This window comes from Vicugna pacos, chromosome 6 (assembly GCF_048564905.1).
Source record: "Vicugna pacos chromosome 6, VicPac4, whole genome shotgun sequence".
Classification (NCBI taxonomy): Eukaryota; Metazoa; Chordata; class Mammalia; order Artiodactyla; family Camelidae; genus Vicugna; species Vicugna pacos.
The window spans coordinates 1,282,654-1,306,397 of record NC_132992.1 but is presented as its reverse complement, the minus strand read 5'-3'; the positions used below and the strand labels follow the sequence as shown (position 1 = coordinate 1,306,397).

Genomic DNA, 23,744 nt, shown 5'->3' with positions numbered 1-23,744 from the left:
TTCTTAAGTTAAAAAACAAATCCACGCCAAGTGTGTATTTTTCAGATGAATAATCATGGTTTAGGGTTAAGTAGAAACATCAGAGTAATGGGGAGCATATTAATAAAACTTGATTTGCATATTACCTTGTTAGTACAGTGTAACTTCGAAGAAGACATGTAAATAGTGTTGATCTATTTTAACTATCTGTAAAATATGAGTAATACTACTTTAAAAAATTGGTACAAAGCTTAAATAATATAAAATATCTAAATTTTTCTAACATAAAGAATGACAACTAACACCTATTAGGTAAAATTTAGTTCCTTTCCTATACTTCTCCTTTTGTGTATTTGAAATAGAAGATGTTTCCACTTTTCTGTAAAGCTTCTCAAAAGGAAAAATGACATTTGTATATACATATAATTTTATAAATCTAAAATACTAAAATATATTTAAAAATAACTGTAAACTCTCCTTTTTTCCCTCTTCTATAGAATTGCAGAGTAGCTCTTGTGGAAACCCAGGAGTTCTACCCAACGGTGTATTATATGGTACAAGGTTTGACGTTGGGGACAAGATCCGCTACAGCTGTGCAACTGGATATATCCTCGATGGCCACCCTCAGCTCACCTGTATAGCCAATTCAGTTAATACAGCCTCATGGGATTTTCCTGTTCCCATCTGTAGAGGTAAAAAGTTTATTTTTATGTTGACTGAATGTGTGACACAATGAAAATATTTTAAAAGTAAGGTTTGTAATCAGACATTATATTTGCAAGACATGCTTGTTGTTTGTTTTATAAAATCTGAAGCTTAAAAAATGTGTATATATATAAAACACATACACTATATGACAGATTAAGAAAAATATTTGCTGAGATAAGACAATGTTATTTGTGAAATGACACAGTGGAATACATTTCTATATTTATACATGCATTATATATAGAGATATGTCTTCATATTTATGTTAGAAAACACGGAGTTTATGATATTTACAAGTTTAATTAGTCTGTCAAAGTCATGATTTTGTTTTCATTTTGAAATATTGACTGAATCTATGGATCTTTTAAAGATTTCTCTAGAGGATTTAGCATGGGAATTTGTGAAATTCAGAATTCTGTATAGTTTATTATCGATGTTGGGAAGGATCATTTGTATTATGAGGACAACATAATATACTAATGTAGACAAAGGTTCAAAGTACATAGCCTGGAAGACAGAACATGTTCAACATTAACTGAATTCATGGATGAATCTTTGTTTTTTAAATTCATGCATGAATCTTGCCCACAGAAGTTCTGTAGACTGGGCTTTCTTTTCTAGCAAGCAAAAGACAAATGAGTTATATTTTGTTCTTTTGGCATGTGTTTCTGTAATTCCTCTACAAATGGTAGGAATGTCTAACTACTCAGCCAAATTACTATGTAGCTTCCTCTTAAACACGTAGCTGTAAATGCATGCTGGAGAGACCCCTAGAAATCAGAGATAGTTGATTTTTTTTATCCCAGCTTTGACAATTACTGTATGTTACCTCAGGCAAATCTTGTGAACTCTTTGTGATTCATTTATCTCATTTAACCAAGGAGGAAACAAGCCCACCTGTTCCATTTCTTAAAATAGCCTGTACCTGCTACTTAGTGATACATTAGCCCCATGTTGGCTTTCTTTTAATGTTAGCTCTCTCTGCTGCTCCTGCCATTTCTTTTGTTGTTGTTGTTGTTAATTTTTTCCTACTTTGTTTATTATTTATTTATTTAAACAATATTGAGGTAGCATTAGCTTATAACATTGGCTTATTATATAAGTTTTATGTTCACAGCACTATGGTTTGACTTCTGTACGAACTATAGCCTGTTCACCACTAAAAATACAGTTTTCATCCTTCACCATACAGTTGATTCCCTTTACCCATTTTAACCCCCTTCCCCTCTGGTAACCACTAATCTGTTCTCTGTATCTATGTGTTTGTTTTGTTCTGTTCATTTATTATTTAATTAAATTTAATTTTTTTACATATGATTGAAATTGTATGGTATATTTCTTTCTTCATCTGACTTAACTCACTTCGCATAATACTTCCAAGATCCATCCATCTTGTCTCAGATGGCAAGATTTTGTTCTTTTTTATAGATGAGTAATATTTCATTGATGATAAATACCATATCACCTATATCCATTTATCTGTCTTTGCTCACTTAGGTTGTTTCCACATCTTGGCTATTGTAAATAATGCTGCCATGAACATAGGGGTTCATATATAACTTTTAGTTACTGTTTTTCTGTTTTGTGGATAAATATTCAGAAGTGGTATAGCTGACTCACATGGTAATTCTATTCTTAATTTTTTGAGAATCCTCCATACTGTTTTCCATAATGGCTGTATCAATTAACATTTCAACCAACAGTGTATGAGGGTTCCCTTTTCTCGCCATCCTCTCCAATATTTGTTATTTCTTGCCTTTTTGATAGTAGCCATTCTAATGAGTATGTGACGAAATCTCATTGTGGTTTTGATTTGCATTACCTTAATAATTAGTAATGTTGAACATCTTTCATGTCCCTGTTAGCCATCTGTTTGTCTTCTTTGAAGAAGTACCTATTCAGATCATTTGCCCATTTTTTGATAAGGTTTTTGTTGTTGTTGAGTTATATGAGTTCTTTTTATATTTTGTATATTAACCCCTTGTTGTATATATGACTTTAAAATTTTTAGATATCTTCTCCCTTTCAGTAGGTTGTGTTTTCATTTTGTTTGTGGTTTCCTTTTCTGTGCAGAAGCTTTTCAATTTGATATAATCCCATCTGTTTTTTGTCTTGTTCTGTTTCATTTTGCTTTTGTTTCTCTTGCTTTAGGAGACATATCCAGAAAGATATTGCTGAGATCAGTGACAGTGTGCCTATGCTTTCTTTTACTTTGTTTTTATGATTTCATGTCTTATATTTGAGTTTTTAATCCATTTTTAGTTGCTTTTTGAATGTGGTGGAAAATAGTGGTCTAGTTTCACTCTTTTGCATGTGGCTGTCCAGCTTTCTTAGTGTCATTCATTGAAGAAGCCATCCTTTCTTATTGTGTTTTCTTTGCTCTTTTGTCATAAATTAATTGTCTATATGTGTGTGAGCTTATTTCTGGGGTCTCAGTTCTGCTCCACTGATATATATGTATGGTTTTCTTCCAGTATCATGCTGTTTTGGTTACTATAGCTTTGTAGTTTAATTTGAAATCAGAGAGTGTGACATCTTCAGCTCTGTCCTTTTTTCTTGGGATTGCTTCAGCTACTTAGTATCTTCTGTAGTTTCATATAAATATTAGCATTTTTTTCCTGTTTCTTTGAAAAATGTTGTTGGAATTTTGATATAGATTATATTTAACCTGTGGATTGCTCTAGGTAGTATAGACATTTCGAACTGTTCCATTTCTTTGTGTCTTCGGTTTATTTCAGCAGTGTCTTATAGATTTTAGTGTACAGACCTTTCAGCAACTTGTTAAAATTTATTCCTAGGTATTTTATTTATCTGTTTATGTTGCAATTATAAATAGGATTGTTCTCTTAATTTCTCTCTCTTCTAGTTCGTTGTTACTGTGTAGAAATGAAAAAAAATTGTATATTGATTTTGTATCTTGCAACTTTATTGTATTCATTTATTATTTGTAATAGTGTTTTTTGGTGGAGTCTTTAGGATTTTCTATATAATAATCATGTCATCTGCACATAGTGACAGTCTTAACTTCTGTTCCAAATTGGATGCTTTTTATATCTTTTTCTTTTTATTTCTTTATTTCTTTTTGCCTAACTGCTCTGTCTAGCATTTTTAATACTGTGTTTAATGAGTGGTGGGAGTGGGCATCCTTATCTTGTTCCTCTTCTTAGAAAAAAACAGCTTTCAATTTTTTATCTCTGAGTATTATGTTAGCTTTGGCTTTATCATATATGGCTTTTATTATGTTGAAGTACAGTTTTTCTATACCCATTTTATTGAGAGTGCTTTTGGTCATAAAAAAGTGTTGAATCTTGTCAGATACTTTTTCTGTATCTATTGAATTGAATATATGATGTTTATCTTTCATTTTGTTAATGTTACATATGTATATTCATTTTGTTATTTTATATATAAATATAATCTCACATTGATTTGCAGATGTTTAACCATAGTTTCATCCTAGGAGTTAATCCCACTTGACCATGGTGTATGATCTTTTTAATCCACTGCTGTATTCAGTTTGTTACTATCTGTAGAGGATTTTTGCATATATGTTCATCAGAGATATTCGGCTATAATTTTCTTTTTTTGTGTTGTACTTGTCTGGTTTTGGTATTAGGGTAATGATGGCCTCATAAAATGAGTTAAGAACTGTTTTTCCTCTTCAGTTTTTGGAAGAGTTTGAGAGGAATTGGATATTAATTCTCCTTTGGATGTTTGGTAGAATTCACCTGTAGAGCCATTTTGGTCCTAAAAATTTTGTTTTTTGGGAGGTTTTTGATTACTGTTTTAATTCCTTAGCAGTGATTGTTCTATTCAGATTTTCTGTTTCTTCATGATTTAGTCTTGGAACATCGTATAATTGTTAAGAATTTATTCCTTTCTTCTTGGTTGTCCAGTTTATTGACATATAGCTATTCATAGTATTCTCTTACAATCCTTCATATTTCTGTGATATCTTTTGTTATTTCTTCTCTTTCTTTTTTGATTTTATTTATTGGAAGCTTCTTCCTTTTATTTTCCCTAGTGATAATAGCTAAAAGTTTGTCAATTTTGTTTATTTTTCAAAGAACTAGCTCTTCATTTCATTCATCTTTTCTGCTATGTGTTTAGTTTCTATTTCATGTATTTCCACTCTGATCTTTATTATTTCCTTCCTTCTACTCACTTTGGGCCTTGTTTTTTCTTTTTTCTTTTCCCTAGTTCTATTAAGTATAAAGTTTGATTATATATTTGAGATTTTTCTGATTTATTGAGGTAGACTTTTATGGCTATAAACTTCTCCATTGGTATTGCTTTTGCCGCATCCCATAGATTTTGGTATGTTGTATTTTCATTTTTGTTTGTCTTCAGGTGTATTTTTTATTTTCATTTGATTGCATAATTGATCCAGTAGTTGTTCAGTTACATGTTCACTTTTCCCAGACTGTGATTTTTCTAGCTATTTTCTTATACTTGATATCTAGTTTCATACCATTGTGATCAGAAAAGATGCTTGATATCATTTCAGTCTTTTTAAGTTTATTGAAATCTTTTTGTGTGTCCTAACATATCATCTATTCTTGATATGTTCCATGTACACTCAAAAAGAATATGTATTCTGCTGCATTTGGATGTAATGTTCCATAAAATCTATTAAGTCCATATTGTCTAATGTTTCATTTATTGATGCTGCTTCTTTGTTGACTTCCTGTCTCGATTATCTATTCATTGGTATAAGAGAGGTCTTAAAATTCCCTACTATTATTGTGTTGCTGTCAGTTTCCCCCTTAGCTCTGTTACTAATTGTTTTTATCCATTTTAGAGCTCCTCTGTTGGGTGCATATGTATTAATAACTGTTGTGTCTTTTTGATGAAAAGTCCCTTTTATCATATTATGTCCATCTCTCTCTCTTGTTAACCACTTTTGGTTCGAATTCTATTTTGTCTGATAGAGTATGGTTATGTCCACTTTTGTTTGGCTGTCATTTGTATAGAGCATCATCTTCCATCTTTTCCCCTTGAGTCAGTGTTTGTCTTTAGAGATGAGTTGAGTGTCCTGAAGACAGCATGTACTTGGGTTTTATTTTTTGTTCCATCCAGCCACTCTGTGTTTCAATTGGTGTTTCAATTAAATCCATTTACATTTAGGGTGATCACTGATTAATGAGGACCTAGTACTTCCATTTTGTGTTTTGTTTTCTGGTTGTTCTATATCTCTGTTGTTGTTGTTTTTGTTCTCCTATTGTTTCTGTCTGCCATTCTATTTTGGTAAATTTCTTCCATATTTTTCTCTTTTTTCTTTTTTTTTATGTGTCTGCTCTAGTTTTATGTTTCATGGTTTTTATGAAGTTTGTATAAAACATCTCATAAATAAAATAGTCCTTTTCCTCTTGATAGCATCTTACCTGAATTTGCATCTATGGGTTTTGTCATTTTTCCTCTTTCTCTTTTATGTTCTTGTCATCTCAAATTATCTCTCTTTATTTTGTGGTTTTATTACCAAAATAGAAGCAGCTATAGTTATTTTTACTGATTTTCCCCTTTATCTTTTATTCTAGAGCTAAATGTTAACAACCTACAATTTTCTGATTTCAATTTTATGATTCTAATTTCTCACCTTAAAATTTTATGTAATTTTGCCTTTTCATTTCAGGTAGAAGGGCTCTTTTAAAATTTATTGTAAAGCAAGTCTGGTAGTCTAGTGGTGATAAACTCTCTAAGCATTTTTGTTGTTGTTGTTCTGGGAAAAGCTTTACTTCTTCATATCTGAAGGATAACTTTACTGTATAGAGTATTCTCAGCTGGCAGTGTTTATCTTTCAATATTTTGAAGATGCCATTGCACTCTATCCTGGCCTATAGAGTTTCTAGTGAGATATCTACAGATAGCTTAATGGAGTTCCCTTTTAAGGCTGTCATTCTTTTTTATATGACTGCTTTTAAAATTCTTTCTTTGTCATTGACTTTTGACAGTTTTAATATATTGTGTCTTAGAGAAGGTCTTTTTGCATTGAGGTAAATAGGTATTTGCTTTAGCTTCATGAACTTGTATATCTAATTCCTTCCCCATGTTTGGGATGTTATCAGCTATGATTTCTTTAAATAAACTCTCTGTACCTTTTTTCCCTTTTTTCTCATTTGGGATACCCATTACCCTAACATTTCCTTTCTAATAGAGTTCTCATAAAATATTTCTTTTTCCTCTTCTTCCTCCCTCCTCTTCCTCCTTCTTCCTCTTCTTCTTCCTCTTCCTCTTCTACATTTATTTTTTCTCTATTTTTCTTTTTGAGCCTGATTATTCTCTCTTCCATATGATCTGGTCTATTTCCAATGCTTTCTAATGTATCTTTCATCTCATTTATTGAGTTCTTAGCTCCAGAAGTTCTGTTTGGTTCCTTTTAGAGTTTGTCTCCTTGGTATTCTCTCTGTTTAATAACTTTATTCTTGAGTTTATTGAACTGTGTTTCTGAGCTTTTTGTAACTCATTGAGTTTTTTCATGACAGCTATTTTGAATTCTCCATCAGTTAGTTCACAGTATTTTGTGACTTTAAGTTTGGTTTCTGGAGAATTGTTATTTTCTTCTTGCGGTACTGTGTTACTGTGGTACTGTGGCTTTTCATAGTGCTTGATGAGCTGTTTCTATGCTGTCACATTTGAAGTAGTGAACACCTTTATTATTTAAGTAAATTTAAAAAATTTTACTAATGATTTAATAGATTAGTAATTAGAGGCCTTTCTTTTGTTTTTCAGTAGGTTCCATTATAACACAAATTTTTAGTTTCTCTCACCTGAGCTGCCACTGGTTATATTTGAGAGTCAGCACTTTGTACCCTCTGCCACCTTTGCCAGAGGTATCACTGGTTCCCTCGTTGTAGTTGCTTATGCCCTTGTGCTATTGTTACTGTTGTAGCTGGCATCATTTCCTGGGCATTGAGATGGCAGGCACCTCCACTGTGTCCAAGATCTCCTGAGTCACAGGCTCTGCTGCATTTGGGGAGAAGGGGAGGATAGGGAGTCTTTGGTGCCTCTGCTGCATCTGGAGTTACTGAGTTTGCAAGTCTTACTGCTGTGGATGGAGAGGACTGGAGTTGTAGGTACCTTCATGGTTGGTAGGACCAGTTGCAGGCCCCACTGCCACTGCTGTCTGGTTCCCTGTGGCAATGGGAACCACTTCAGCTGAAAGGCTGGAGGCTGGAGTCATGTATGCCTCCTTCCCTGCTGCTACCTGGTTCTCTGGGGCTATGGGCTTAGTTGCTATGGCCAAGGGTCCAGGACCACAGGCACTGTCTCTGCTATTCCTTTTATTTTGCCTTCTCTATGTGTCCCAGTCCACCCACCTTTATGTGTACAGGTGTGTGGAACTCCCTGGTATCCAGGTATGTTGGGCCAAATCACTTTTGTTGAGTTATGGATGTTTTACTGGTTATAATTTGAAGGAGAGAGACAAGGAGAGCATCTCATGCCATGTTGATGCTTATGGCACCCCCTTATTTCTAGTTTTATGACTGTTGTTAGCATATAGTATACACTTACAGTATACTAGGAAATTTATAAGCATACTCACTTTTAAATTTCACAACAGTACAAAACTGAAGTTCAAAAAATTTAAAAAAATAATTTCTCAAGGTTACCCAGTAAATGTCAAGAACTATGAAAAGTCTGAGATTGTACTTGATTTACAGTTTAACAATTTATCTGCCACAGTTTCTTGGATGGTGATAGAAGACACAAGACTCTTGGATCAGAAACCAAGGAGGGTTTATTATTCACAGAAATGTCAGGAGACAGAGTATCAGCATTTTTGCCAGTTCTCCAAACCCCAGATCTCATAGAATGCATGAAGAGTATGAGATACCTGCATATGTAATATGTGTTATTATAGGAGAGGGATCATGAGCTTATAGAAATTAAATCCTTTATAATGGGCATGCCTGCCCGTTGCTCTTGAGAGAGGTCCTTTCTCTTTTTCCCAAGCTTTTAAACAAACAGCTTTCTCTTGGTAGAAGACATTGTTTCTGTGCCCTGAGCCTGCCTATCTGCTATGCAAATGTCTTTGAAAAGATAGTATGGTACAAAGAGAAGGACAGTTGGAATCTCTGCTCACAGATGTACATCAATGTTAGAATTCAATGAAAAAATTTCTTGCAGTTTGGGGTGTGGTGAGGATGCCAGATTTGATGCCATTCTGTCAGGTTCCAAAGCCTTAGCTTGTTACCATTTGATACTTCACCAAAGTTTTTTGCATATCTCTTCAGAAATGTTTTATTATAAGAGAGTAAATGGAGTTTTATAGTTTAATCATTCAAAAGATGTTTATTTAGTTTTTAAGGCACAAAACGCCCTGAGTCAAAAGTATTTATTAAGGTACTTAAAGCCAAGAAGAATTTTAAGAGGTTTCAATGGAGTATTTCTAATACTACGTGAAAGTTAATTTCTGTTGTGGTACTCCTTCCTTTCCTGTTTGGTTCAGGTAAGAGCCTGTGGGGTCAGAAGGATCTGAATCTAAATACTGATTTTGCTACTTACTGACTAGACCCTTTGAGCAAAAATTGTATTATTTTGGAAACTATTTCTTTAGCTATAATAGAATGAATAGATAGACAGAAATACCAAAATCACAGTACTGTTGGAGTTTAATATGATAGCATATATAAAGTGCCAAATATCTACTGAGTTACTTAAGTAGCTCCCCCTTTCCACTTTTCATTAGTATTTCTTATCATCTCTTTAAAGAAAGGAATTACAGTTAGCAAAACCTGGATGGATAATATCATTTATCTTTATATCCACATCTAACCCTAAAGCCAACACTTCTATTTTTGTTGTTGGTTTTGTTGCCATTTTGTTTATTTTTGCCTGAGTGTATACTCTACTTCCCTACTCCTCATCCCCAAGACTCTTCATGCTTATTTCCTTTGACTTGCATTCTAACCTCTGTAGCTTTTTAATCTATCAAAACATGACACCCACTGTTTTTTTTTGAAATTCAGTCTGCTTAGCTTCAGTTTGCCAAACTCATCTTTTCTTTTCTTTGACAATAATACTGATGACTACAGTTACTCATTCAAATATATTTATTAAGGGCCCACCCTATGCAAAGCATTGTTTTATGTGATGAATATAAAAATATGATTAAGAAACACTTCTTGTATTTAAGAATCCAGTTCTAATAGGGCTGATCATACTGTAATCAGATTGTGATAGTAATGTGTGATAATTGCTTTAATATCAGAATCTATAGACTGTTAGGCACCTTGAAAAGGAAGACCTTAATTCTTCCCAGTTGAGTGGAAGGAAGTTCAGGTGCTTTAAAAGAGAAAATTTCAGAGGCCTTGCTAAAAATACAAACTATACAGAGAAATAACTTTTTCAGTGAGGCAGTAATTTTTCTTTCTAGTCTCAAAAGTAGTTCTCATATGTTATTAATATTCACCAGGTAAAGGTAGAGTCTGTGAAGTGATAAATTCATAGAGCACATGATCTAGTTTTCTAAGGAGCAATTTACCACCCACTAACCACTTTTTAAATTGAAGCTTAAAGAGTAGACAAATAGTATATTTGGATGTTGTGTGGTTGTCATTTTAAGAAAAAGAAAATATAGACTTCAATTCATGGCTTCCCTCCTCTACTTTCTGCCACTTGATAGCATACTGACTCTTTAATTTATAACTTTGCAGGGTGCTGATAACACTGTAATGATTTGCTTATTGCTTTCCTTAGAGTTTACGTATTCTTGATGAAACTGTTACTTCCAGAGAGTTCCTTTGATGCTTCCTAATCATGATAGTTTAATTAAGAATGAATGCCACATCAACCTAGAGGGTATGATGCAAGGGTTTTTGTATTTGTTCATGAGCACGATGAATTTTATCAACACCATCTGTTAGTATTCATAAAGTCAATTAATTGCCTGATGCTGGGCTAAACAGTACTATATAAAAAATGAATACAAATTCCTATGCTCTAAGTCTGGAATGAAAATACCTGGCATACATGCCTTTTCTGTACTTCCTCCTTTAATAGACATTTCCATGACATTTATTCACACTGAGCTTTAACATGGTCTCAGAGTCCTTCTTAACTTGGTGTTCTCAACACTCCTTACAAATTAAGAGTGGTTGACAGACAAGGAGAAATGGATTTGCTATTCCTAGATTAAACATTCTAAAATTCATAATGATATTCTATATTCAGAATGGCCTTTTGGTATACATAACCTAGGGCAAACTAATAAGTGTATGTGAAAGTTACACATAAATTATAGTGTCATAAATGCACCTAAACCTGGATTCACACAAAATCAAACCATTGATGATGGAAGAATTAGCATATTAAGATTTAAGGAGTCAATCATAGAAAATTTAAGTTTATATTAGCATGAATTTTAGATTAATTAGAGAAAAATTTAAAGGATGTTATATTTTCTTGTTGACTGAGTGTATTTATAACCAAAAGTAAAGATAACAGTATTCATATGAGGTTTCAGGGAAAGCACTGATCAGTGAAGGGATACGATGTTGTAAAGTGTCGATGGAGTTTACTTTTATGTGGCAGGTGAGATCCTTTTGAGCAACGCTTGGATGTTAGTGACGTAGATGCCATACACTCAATTGGTGCCATGTGACCTAAACCAAAATTTTCACAGTGCAGCTAAGCAAAAGGGCTAATGAAGAAACTGTTGCTTCTGACAAAGCAAAAGAAGTTGAAGTTAGCGAGATTAACAATGAGAGTGAAAAGGGTTTTCCAAGTTTTATTCTTGGGAATAAGACTGCCTTATACTGCAACGTGGTATATAAGAGAAAATAGCTGATAGAAAAAAAGCTGCAACTTGTTTTGTCAAGACAAAATTTTATTCTCCTGCTAGAAACCTGGATCAACAATCTGGATAAAAATGTGTGATACCAAAACATGGAATTAGGATGAACAATTAAGGACTATAGTTGGAGAAGGGGAAAGAGGAGGAAAGGTTTAGCCAGTTGTTTTCTGTATGCAAATCATACCAAAAGCCCTCCAAAGAAATGGCAACGTCTAATCAGAGGCTGTAAGTAAAACAAATCAACCTAGTAGAGTGTGTAACAAAAAAGTAATATAGTTATCCCTCTGTATCTATGGTGTATGTGTTCCAGAACCCACTGGGAATGCCAAAATCTGTGTTTACTCAGGTCAAATAGTCAGCCTTCTGTATCTACAGATTCAGCATCTGTGGATTCAACTACCTGAGGATCTTAAATATAGTAGTAAGTATATGTACTGAAAAAAAATCTGTGTTTAACTTCACCTGGGCAGTTCAAACTCGTATTGTTCAAGTGTCAAGTGTACCTGTAAAGGACACAGTGTTGGGGCTGGTGTAAGGAGGCTAGTAAAGTGTGTTCATTGTGTTTCTATGTTCTCATGCTTAGTACTCTGGAAACCATCTCAAAAAGGCATTAGAAAACAAAAAATATAATTGATTCTTTGTATATGTCCTGATTACACACTTATACATATATAAATGCTGAGGAATGATATTCAGAAATATACTACATTTATAATGCATCTGGTTATTGATAAAACCCAAGTAAAAAGTAATTAAAAAGGAAGAAAACTGGAAAATATTTTATTGAATTAAAACCCAAAACACATAAGTAACTCAGTGCTATGTTTCTGTTCATTCCCATGTAGTGCTTAAACTTAATAATCTGAGAATTGAAAAATGAAACTATTTGTTTTTGCAAAATTTCCTGTACTCTATCTTAACAAAGTTGTTTTTCTGTTTGTTGTAACATTACTTTTTAAATATTTTTCTTTTGAAGCTTAATCTGTAGTTCCTTTTTAAAAAAATGCCTGATAAAACCTAATAAATTGCCATCTGTTTTTCCTTAAATCCACTCCCAAAGAAGAGACTGTTTTAATGTAACTCACTGAATCATAGAAAGATTAGTATTAGTAATAAACTGTTCTATGCCAAATGACAAAAAATTCTCAAATGCACAGTTCAGTATCAAAATGTCATGTCAGGCCTTGCATTAAGAAATCTTTCTGAGATTTCTCCAGTCAAGATGGCAGAGTAGTAGGCCCACGAGCTCACCTTTCCCCGTGACTACAACAAAATCACAACTGACTGCTAAACAACTATTGAAAAACAAAAGACTGGAACCTGGCAAAAAACATCATCTTCAACTGAAAACATAAAGAAGGAACCACAATGGGACTGTAGAAGGGGTGTACTCTCTATATAATTGGACCCCATCCCCCCTAGGGTAGACAACCCATAAGCTGAAGAATAATTAAGTCACAGAGGCCCTACCAGAGGAGTGAGAGTTTTAAGCCCCACGTCAGGCTCCCCAGCCCAGGGTTCTGACATTAGGTGGAGGAGGAAACCCCAGGACATCTAGGGTTGAAGGCCAGTGGGGCTTAACTCCAGGAGCCCCATAGGACTGAGGGAAACAGAAACTTCACTCTCTTGGGAATGTACACAAAGTCTTGCATGCACCAGGTCCAAGGGCAGAGGCAGTGATTTCATAGGAACCTTGGCCAGATCTGCCTGCTAGTTTTGGAGGGTCTCCTGGGGAGGTAGGGCACTGCTGGAGTGTTCATCTACATGAGCTTTCCTGGAGGCTGATATCCTGACTGTATCATTAGCACCAAGACCTAGCCCCACCCAGCAGCCTGTAGGCTGAAGAGCTAGGAAGCCTCAGGCCGAACAACATATTGGGTGAGAATATAGCCCTGCCCATCAGCAGACTTCCTGAGCTACAAATGCCTCTAGACATGGCCCTATCCACCAGAGGTCCAGGACCAAGCTTCACCCAGCAGTGGCCAGGCACCGACTCTTCCTGCCAGGAAACCTGCATAAGCCTATAGTGCAGCCTCATCCACCAGGGGACAGACACCAGAAATATGTGCGAAAAAACCCCAACTTTTTGAGAATTGGGGCTTTTATAGTTTGATTTAGTTGATTTCCAAAGATGTTATTTTAAATACTATCTTAGGAAATCTTTTACCACAGACTTTGAGTTTTTCTACTACACTTACATTACTATCTGGGCAACATTATTTGGGCTAAAATCTTTCATTAGTCCTGTCATTTCACATAAAGGAATTTGGTCTCTTTATGTGAACTGCTACACTTGATAGTAATAAGGAAAAGATTTTCTGATTGCCTTTTAATAAACAAGCAAGATAAGCATAAGTCATTTGATAATAGGTTTATTTTAACACCTCAAAGACTGGCAGCAAAATCCTAGTGATACCAGGCCACAAGGAAAAATTTCTAAGTGTCTCAGGTGACTTGCTGTATCTTCATCTCTTCCAGGCTGTTCCATCAACAGTCAGGCCAGCACTCAGTCACCTTCTCATGTACCCTAACCTTGTTCTGAAAAGTCTCTTTGTGTGATAAAAGAAAATGAAAACATCCTGATTAAATTGGTTTAGTAATGTCCAGCATGATGGACCAAAGGATGCACAGTTTGTCTGTAAGGGATTAAGATCTGTGAGATGATTGGCCTTCCCACCATGTATTACTTGAATGTGTTGTTTCTTATGTCAGAAATTGAATTTTTTTTGTCTATCTCAGGAGATTGTGAATGTTAGAGAGACTGGAATAAATGAGATAATATTTAAAAAATATTTAATGCCTCACACATAGAAGATACTCAGAAGTTGCAAATTGTTCCCAAATACATGAAAAAGTAATTTAAAAATAATATAAAAGTAAAATATATCACGTGTTATATGTGTGTTTAGAATATTTTAAAATATCTCTTGACAGTTAAACATGTGCCTATAGCTCTGAAATATTTTCTTTAAAACAAGAGAGCAAAAAACTCTGGAAAGGGTGGATTCTGAACTAATAAAAATTTTGGTTTGCTTTGCATCTGTGCCACTGAGAAGACATAGAACCTTTATGGAGATATTTATTGTTTCAGATCTCAGTTTTCTCATCTATATAATAGGGGAGTCCTTAGTACTCTATAGTTATTATAATGAGTATTATATTAGTTAATGTATGTAAAATGCCGTATCTGTAATATTTAACAATAAGTTGATTATTTATTGTCATCAACAAAACAGGCATTTGAAAACTGATAGTACCAGATAATTGACATATTTAGGTTCTAGGTCCATACAGGCAGAGGAATTAATTTTTCTCAGAGTTGTAGTGGTTAAGGGGAACTTTAAACTCCATATTAGCCTAACAAAATAGGTTGGGATCAGGAAGTAATACACATCATTAGTGAAAATATGTTTCCCGTGGGTAACAGCATTTCTGAGTCATTCATTTCTAGCGGTTCTTTCATGTGAAATATACTTAATAATTAAACTGGTATCTGTTAAGAAGTCATTACACAGATGTCATACAAATAAGTACCATGATGGATGAAACAGACCTATGTCTCTTGAAACTCATAGTCTGTTGAATATGGGCCCCTTTTGGGGGGTGATGATCCATTTTTTGACCTGGGTTATTGCTCAAATATGTGTACTCTAGTTCCATGCATAATGTGGAGTTCTCATATAAAAGATAGGTGCTGGCCTTCTGTGTGTTTCTGATATTTAGAGAAGAAAATCAGTGCTTTCTACTTTTACCATATAATTGCTACTGCAACTAACAGGTCATGCCTTTAATGTTGAATTCACACATTATTTTCCCCATTTGGTATTTCTGAATTATATCTTCCTCCATTCAGGAAGCTATTTACTTTTTTTCACTTTTCCATCCTGTATATAATAACTCAAACATTTTTGTTGCCTTACTCTATGGTCCAACAAAAATTCCTTCACCTGTCATTCTTAGTTTAAATTAATCCATTTTAATTGACAATAGTGGGGAGTTGTCAACATAATTTTTCATTGGTAATAGAAATAGTAACTATTTTAGTTAGAATTAGAATGACCTATAAAATAATACTTTGAAGAAAAATGCTCTAGATTTAGTATCTAAGTCCACGTTCTACTAAGTATCATAGGGGGAGAAATGGCGATATTAGAATATCAGCATTTCTAACTTTCACAATCTTATCCCTATGATTAGCATGAATATTTTATTACCAGTAGTATATAGTCATGGTTTTATAAGAACATTTCCTTTTCTACAGCTAAAAGCACAAGATTGGTACTTGGCCACTTATAATTGTTATGTATAATAATGTACACTACTATTTTAAGTCTTAAATTAGCTACTTGCCTGACAGATAACAAAGAGTATCGATTGCATTTACCATACTCAATTCTGTACTCTCTGAAAAAGGATGAGAAGTAAACTTGAGAGCAGACACGCAGCCCAAGTGTATGGAACATAAGTGCACCATTAGACCAAGGAAGATGTAGGACAGCTTTCAGGGAGCTTAGGGAAGAGCTTGTAACTCTTCAAAGAGGAAGGAGGAAAAAGTAGTTACAAGTCAGGTACATAAGGCCTAGACAAATCCATGACCAGATGGAAACATTCTTGAATTCTACTGCTGCTGTGTTTGCAAGCACCTCATTTGAAGACCAGAATTGTTCCCCAGCTTATATGTTATCATGCCATTTACAAAATCAGAGTACGGATCTTTAGAGGAGGACCACTCTAAAGCAATAGGATATGATAATTACAGAAGAAAAATAGGTGGGGAAAGTCTGATTGTTCCAATCTTAAAAGTTATGAAGCTATGTGTAAAACTTGTAAAAAGTGAGGAAGCACAGGGATGCTGAAGAGAACAGACTTCAGAGGGAACATAAAGGAGGCTGCCTAGATTTTGAGAAAGCAGTCTCCGAGCATGAGATTGTGCTGTTGGCACAGCAATCACACAAGTGACTGAAAATTGTTGAAGTTTTTTATGGCCAATGACTTACACAGGAGGCACAAATCTCTGTTAATTGTATAATAAGCGCATTGCTAAAAGCCTCCTATGAATTAAGCAGGGGAGACCAGTTAAAGGGGTAATGGTTTACTCTTTACCTGTTAAGTGACTATCACCAAGTTTGGCAGCCAAACATGAAAATAAAGATCAAAAGAAAGTGGACTTTTTAATCATGGATGGCTTTCAAACTCCATAAAACTCTATGCCTCTTTAGCGTCATGGAAAATTTTACATATTACTGCACTTAGGATTTTCATGGTTAGCACACAGTTTAAATGAGATACAGTGGAAAAGTGACAGCAGGGAAAGTATGAACGGCACATGCTTATCAATGCCCTGAGTCATCATTGTGGCAAGAAAATGACCGAGCTGATTGCTACACATCCTGTGTTGTTTTTGTTTTTGTGTTTGTTTTTGTTTTAAGGGGCAAGAAGAGAGATCCTGTATGCACAATGGAAAATAATGAATGGCATCTCAGGTGTTATACTGGGCAGTATTGGAAAGGAAGTGTTATACATATAAATTTGGTCAGCTCCTTGGGTGTCCGATGATTTGAGGCCCACTTAAAAGGATGCCTGCTCTCTAACCAAAAATACATCTCTCACTTATTGAGGTGTCTAAAATTAACACCATCCTTCATCAGTTTGGATTTGTAGATGGAAAGGAAGACCCTAGCTCTACTGAGGAATGAGATAAAGAACCCTGAACAGCATGAAGGTGCTTTGTATTCAAAAGAAGACACAGAAAGGGCCGCAGAGAGGAAGTGGAAGGGCCTCAGAAATAGTTCTTCCGAATACTGTCCAAGAATTTGGTCCAAATGGAATGAGTGATGCTTTCTATCCTTTTACCTTACTCACTGAATTGGCCATTTTGGCCTCAGTTATTCTTGCTGCTTACCAAGTTGTGTTTTGTGTATTTCTTATGAAGTCTTTGTTTCTTTTTGAAAAGTAATTTTGCCATTTGTCGCCTTTCCTGATCGATTCCTTTCCAGTCACCGTTAATGACTATTGATTGTGACAACTTTCAGCTTCAGATGGAGTAACTGCCTTAATATAGAGAGATTTTTTTATATCCAATCCAAATATAATTTTACCTAAATCTCTCGAATATGTTTCAGATACAGCGTTTATAGGAACTATATGCATACACTATAGAAACGTTTGTATATATCTTAAGACACTTGCTCTGTCTAGACAGTTACCCTTATCTAGATGAGGAATTATCTATATGATTATTGGAAAATTACTATGGGCTTGTATAAGTTACTGAAGAAATTTAGGAAAGCCTATAGATTTCACATCTAGAGAATCTGTTCATTTATCATAATTCTCAGGTGTCTCGTTGTGCAGTAGGTAGCACCTCAGTCTCATAATTCTCAGATAGTTTAACTTTTCAGTGAATAGAACTTTTCTTAGAGTTATAAGGGTTAGAGGTCATGGAATTCTAAACATCTATTCAATGCAGAAGTCTCTGACAGTTAATAATGCAGATTTTGCATGTCATTTCCAGAGATGAGGAACTCACTACTTTGTAAGCATAACATTCCATGCCTAATTGAGGATGAGTTTGAATCCTTCCTTTCTGTTATCCTTCTACTCCTCCAATTCAGTTTATCTCAGAGTCCTATAGAGTAAGTCCTCAATATTTTCTCTCATCTCCATCCCCTTCATTACTCCCCTTTATATGTCCTCATCACTTCCAATTGCATTACTGAAATAGCCCAGTCTTCCCAGAGAGTTCTCCTCACCCCTTGCAACCATTAATTCATTAATTCACTTTTTTTTCTGATCTTATTACCTTTAATGACTTTTTATTGAAGCATAATTGATTTGCAATATTGTGCTAGTTTCTGGTGTACAGCATAGTGATTCAGTGTTATATTATACATATATATATATTCTTTTTCAGATTCTTTTCCATGATAGTTTATTATAAGATGTTGAATATAGTTCCTTGTGCTATACAGTAGGTTCTTGTTGTTTATCTGTTTTGTATATAGTAGTTTGTATCTGCTAATCCCAAACTCCTAATTTTTTCCTTCCCAACCTTTCCCCTTTGGTAACCATATGCTTGTTTTTTATGTCTAAGAGTCTCTGTTTTGTAAATAAGTTTATTTGTACCATTTTTTAAATTCCACATATAAGTGATATATGATATTTGTCCTTCTCTGTCTGACATTCTTCACTTAGTATGATGATCTATAGGTCCATCCAGGTTACTACAAATGGCATTATTTCATTCTTTTTTATGGCTGAATTATATATATATATATATATACACACACCCCAACTTCTTTATCCAATCATCTGTCAGTGGACGTTTAGGTTCCTTCCATGTCTGAGCTATTGTAAGTAGTGCTGCTATGAACATTGGGACGCATGTGTCTTTTTGAATTAGAGTTTTTTCTGTATATGTGCCTAGGAGCAGTATTGCTGGATCATATGGTAAGCGTATTTTTAGTTTTTTATGAGATCTCTATACTGTTTTCCATAGTGGCTGCACCAAATTACATTCCTACCAACAATACAGGAGGGCTCCCTTTTCTCCACACCGTCTCCAGCATTAATTGTTGGACATTTTAAAGATGGTGTGTGACGATACCTCATTGTAGTGTTGATTTGCTTTACATTTCTCTAATAATTAGCAATGTTGAGCATCTTTTCATGTGCCTATTGGCCACTTGTATATCTTCTTTGGAGAACTGTCTATTTAGGTCTTCTGGCAACCATCAATTTATAATGCTATCAGAGTAGTTTTTAAAACTGGACATCTGCTTCTGTCACCTGCTGCTTTAAACCAGACTTCTTGACATAAAGGATAGTGAGAATGTATATAACAGAAAGAGATGGCAAAGCATATACAAGAGAAGCATCAGCATGATGGGAGGAAAGAAAGACACTTTATACTTACGAAAATGAGAGAAGTAAAAACATTACAATATTTAGTTAGAATAGGACTACCTCAAAAAACAGTAAAAGGAATATGGAAGGCCACAAATGCATGCTATAATATCAGCAGAATCCTGGTAGCTCAAAGAGAATTTCACATGACCAAACCAAAATGATGACATTTTCATCCTTTTTGGTAGATATTTAGTGTGGAAGTGTTCTTGTTGTCCTAGAAACAAGGCACTACTACTTGGGAAAGTTAATTTTTGCTGTGATAAATTCTTTGATGGTGGAGTGGCTTCATACAATTTGTGCTGAAACAACAAATTTACCAAGCATAAAAAATTAAATTAAAAAAGTAGATGAATAAAATAAGAACTGACTTGAAAATGGCCAAACACACTTTACTCAATGCAGGGATTGTGTGATGGTAGCAGAGCATTAGAAAAAGGCTAGAATTTGGAACCGAGAAAGCCAGAGTGCAGGGGAGGGGAGTCTTGACAAGGCAAGGGACTTAGCCATCAGGACATTTTTTTTTTTTAAGAAATAGGCATCCTTAAAGTTCAAGATGAGCCCATGAGGTCAGAAACTAAGCAACAAGCAAGCAGAAGTGAGTATGAATAGATGTGAGAAGGAAGTCTAATCATTGGGTCAGAAACTGAGGAGGCGAGCAGAAGATGTAGGGGACACAGTTACTGGAGTTCAGAGAGCTAGGGACAAAGAGTGGTTACTAGTATGGTAACTGGCCAAGAGTGAGAACCTGGGGGCCATAGATTTCAGAAGAGAAAGGTAAAGCAGATAGTCAGAACTTGCCTGGTGGTCTGGAACCAGAAAATTCCTAACAACTGGGTGAGTAGAGTAAGTATAACACTTTGATTATGTGAAAAACTGTCTCCAGAAGTCTCTCCATCATTACTATAAAGACATTTCTTAAAGAAATCAGTATTTCTAGGTCTCATAGTGTAGAAATAGGAAGATGCACCTGAGCAGACACAGCTTACTGTCAGGTTTTCATGGTGATAATCATTCAATAATTTTATCTACGATATTTCAAAGTTGGTGTACCCTCCCTGTCTCTGCTACAAAGTGACTCCTTATCTGTCATCTCAGCCCTATCACTAGAAAATCATCTAAACTATTTCTCATGTAACTATGATTTACGATTGCGTTTTCCCTTTCAATTCACTCACTTGATTTTTCGTATTCTGATGACATTTTCATACCTGTTAGGTTATGCCCTCAACTTAACTAAATGAGGTATTTTACTTGAACGACTAGTTTCAACTATGAGCTAGTGAATCCCCAATACCTATTCCTGAATAACATCTGAAGCAGATTCTGTAACTTTCTGGGAACTTTCGACTATGAAAACTTTGTAAAAAGATTTCCCCTCCCCCTCACTGTCTCTGTGTACTTTTTCTCCCTTCCTCCCTCCCCTCTCAGAGCTATGACTCTTCCAGTATTAAGGACAGAGAGGATGGAGGAGGGGAAAAGGGCAAAATCTCTTTTCTTGGCTAGATTCTACTGCAAGCCCCTTTGAAAGTTGATGCCTTCAGCATGGCAGACATCCAAATACTGAATGTCTTGTAGGTACATGTGGGAACGTTTGGAAGAGCCCGGCGGGGCCATTGGTCGGAACTGGTACCGATACACCACTAGCTAGAAGGCAGGATTCTGGCTTGACACAGGGTTCAGTTCTGGCTTCCTGCCTCCCTGAGGTCTAGCCACATCTTCTATCATTAAAACTCCAAGCTTGTAGATTTATAACTTATTTCCTGGTTCACTAATTCCCTGAGCTGATATCTGCTTACTGCACCCTGGCTGTTCTACTTCTGAGTTCTCTATTTCCACTACTGCAGATTTTTTCTTTGTTTGCACTTAGCTGTATATTAATACTGCTTGCTATGTTTTTCCTAGTGTTTACACACCACACATACACATGCATTTGGGGAACGGGGTTGCGTAATGCAGTAGATCTGAAGAAGGGTTCTAATATGTGAATTCTGAAAAATGCTCACCGAATGAGTCTGTGGTATGGATGGAATTGTATCCTCCCCACCCCAAATTCATATGTTGAAGCTCTAACCCCCAATGTAGATATAGGGCATTTGTGGAGGTAATTAAGGGTTAAATAAGATCATAAGGGTGGGACCCTCATCCCACAGGACTGGGGTCATTATAAGAAGAGGAAGAAACACCAGAGATCCTTTTCCTCCATGCACGCACACAGAGGAAAAGTCATGTGAGGACACAGCAAGAAGGTAGCTGTCTACAAGCCAGGAAGAAAGGACTCACCGAAACCAACCTTTAAGGCACCTTGACCTTGGACTTCTAACCTGTGAACTGGATGAATATAAACTTCTGTTCCTTAAGCCATCCAGCCTGTGGCATTTTATTACAGCAGACTAATACAGTCTGATTATCAGTGCCCATGTCCATGCCTACTGAGGAGCTCTGCACCAGACCCCCTTGAACTCTTAACAACTGTAACCACAGTGGGAAACCCCAACTCTGAGTCTCCAGAGAATATTGTGTGGACCTATATTGCTATAAAATTGTACTCTAAATTTGCCTGGGCCTTGGATAACATTTTCTTTGCTCTTGCTCATCCTTCAGTTTCTTTAATCAATCCATTCCATTCCTTACTTAGCCTTACTCTGTTTCGGCTGATGACTATAGGAACTGCTGTTATATCAGGAATATTGAGATGACATTTTTGAGCCTATGTCATCCTTCCTCTAAACTTAAACTTTTTTTTTCCTTTTTCTTCTACATCAGAAAAGAGGTGTTTCTCTTTCTTTTCAAGGTGAATCCCCTCTGTTTTAGATCCTCCCTTCTCCTGACCTCTGCACATGCTGCCCAGCATTTTCAGCTTCCCTCCTTTGACCCCTTCCTCTCTGCCATCAAAAACGCATAAATCAAAAAATTGACTTTCAGTGACTTGGTTTTCTTTTTTTTTTTTTTAAAGTGACTTGGTTTTTGATGTCTGGTAAATTGGCTTTTTTCCAATACGACTGATCCTTGAACAACCCAAGTCTGGGTCCACTTGTATGTGGATTTTTTTCAGTACCATTTTTTCTGTACCATTCTCAGTTGGTTGACTCCAAGGATTCAGAACCTCTTGTGCAGAGGGAGGGCTGACTGTAAAGTTATAGACAGATTTTCAGCTGCCAGGAGGGTGGCCGCCCCTAAACCCTGTGTTGTTCAAGGGTCAACTGTATTTCTATCTGGAAGAAAAAAAATGATCCTTAAACAAGTTCCCTCAGGTCACAAGAATAAAAGAACAAGGCAGTGGATATAAATTTAGAATTCATTATTGAAGAGGTGATAGTTCATTTATTTATTCATATCAAACTAATTTAATTTTATGCACCCATTATGTGCCAGATCTTAATAGAGGTAGCATGTAATAAGTGTTAATAAATGTTTCTTTGTGTAAAAGAATAGATGAATTACTTACCTTGATGATAATGCCTCCTAAATAGATATATTTCATGTTTTCTTTCCTTAGTAAGATGAGAGGATATTTGTCAAGATCAACAAATGTTTAATGAATAAATTAATGAGTAACACTATCCTTATTCTCAAGGGGCCAAAGTCATGAAAAACGGGTGAACTTTATGAAAGTTAAGATAGAAAGAAATGCTCAAGTGTAAGAACTTTATTGGAAATAGCCAAGGAAAGAGAAAGAAGAACCAGTGAAGAACACAAAAGAATATCAGGACAAGGGAGGGAAAGAGACCATGAAGTGCGTCAGTTACCTAAAGGCACCATAAAAAATGGAGCTCTTCTAGCTCCCCTCTAAATGGTCCAAATCAGAAGCTCTGCCGCTGTGGCCCCAGGAGCGTGTGTTGCTAAGCTCACACTAGTAATTCTGCACATTTCTAATATCTTGAAAAACAGAGGAGAAGTTTCAAAGGGAAGGTGGAAAAATTATCTGAAAATATAAGCACTAAAAAATCTGAAAAAGATGAAGTGTACCACAAATGTGAGAAAATCCTTCTGATTTTCCTATTTTTAGCATAGAAAGATACTGACGTAAGCATACACCAGGGATGGTGGAACAGAAAGCCATAAGCCTGGATTCTTGATGGCTATGTTCAGCAGCTAAATCGATCATACCATCACCTACTTCTGAACTTCTGTTATGAGAATAACTCCCTATTCATTACAATAAAGTAAGTAGGGTAAAAATGTATATTCTTGTTTACAGTGCATTGACTTTGTAATAAGAGGGTAAAGAATGAATGCTTAAGAATAATAACAGTTACTGAGCATTTACTACACACCAAGTGTTCTGTTCAGAGTTTTGTATAAACAACTCACCAGAACCTCACGACAACCTCCTATTAGTGGGAAGATACATGAG

General features: G+C 35.4%; 1 protein-coding gene across 1 annotated transcript in view; it reads left to right on the top strand.

The window, feature by feature from the left end:
* The first annotated feature begins 476 nt into the window (after window positions 1-476).
* The window catches only part of LOC116279757 (ankyrin repeat domain-containing protein 26-like), a 159,069-nt gene continuing 135,801 nt past the window's right edge, over window positions 477-23,744 (top strand). Inside the window, exons 1-2 of the mRNA XM_072962176.1 lie at window positions 477-671; window positions 23,397-23,553. The gene's annotated coding sequence lies outside the window, so the exon portion shown is untranslated. The remainder of the gene's footprint in view (window positions 672-23,396; window positions 23,554-23,744) is intronic.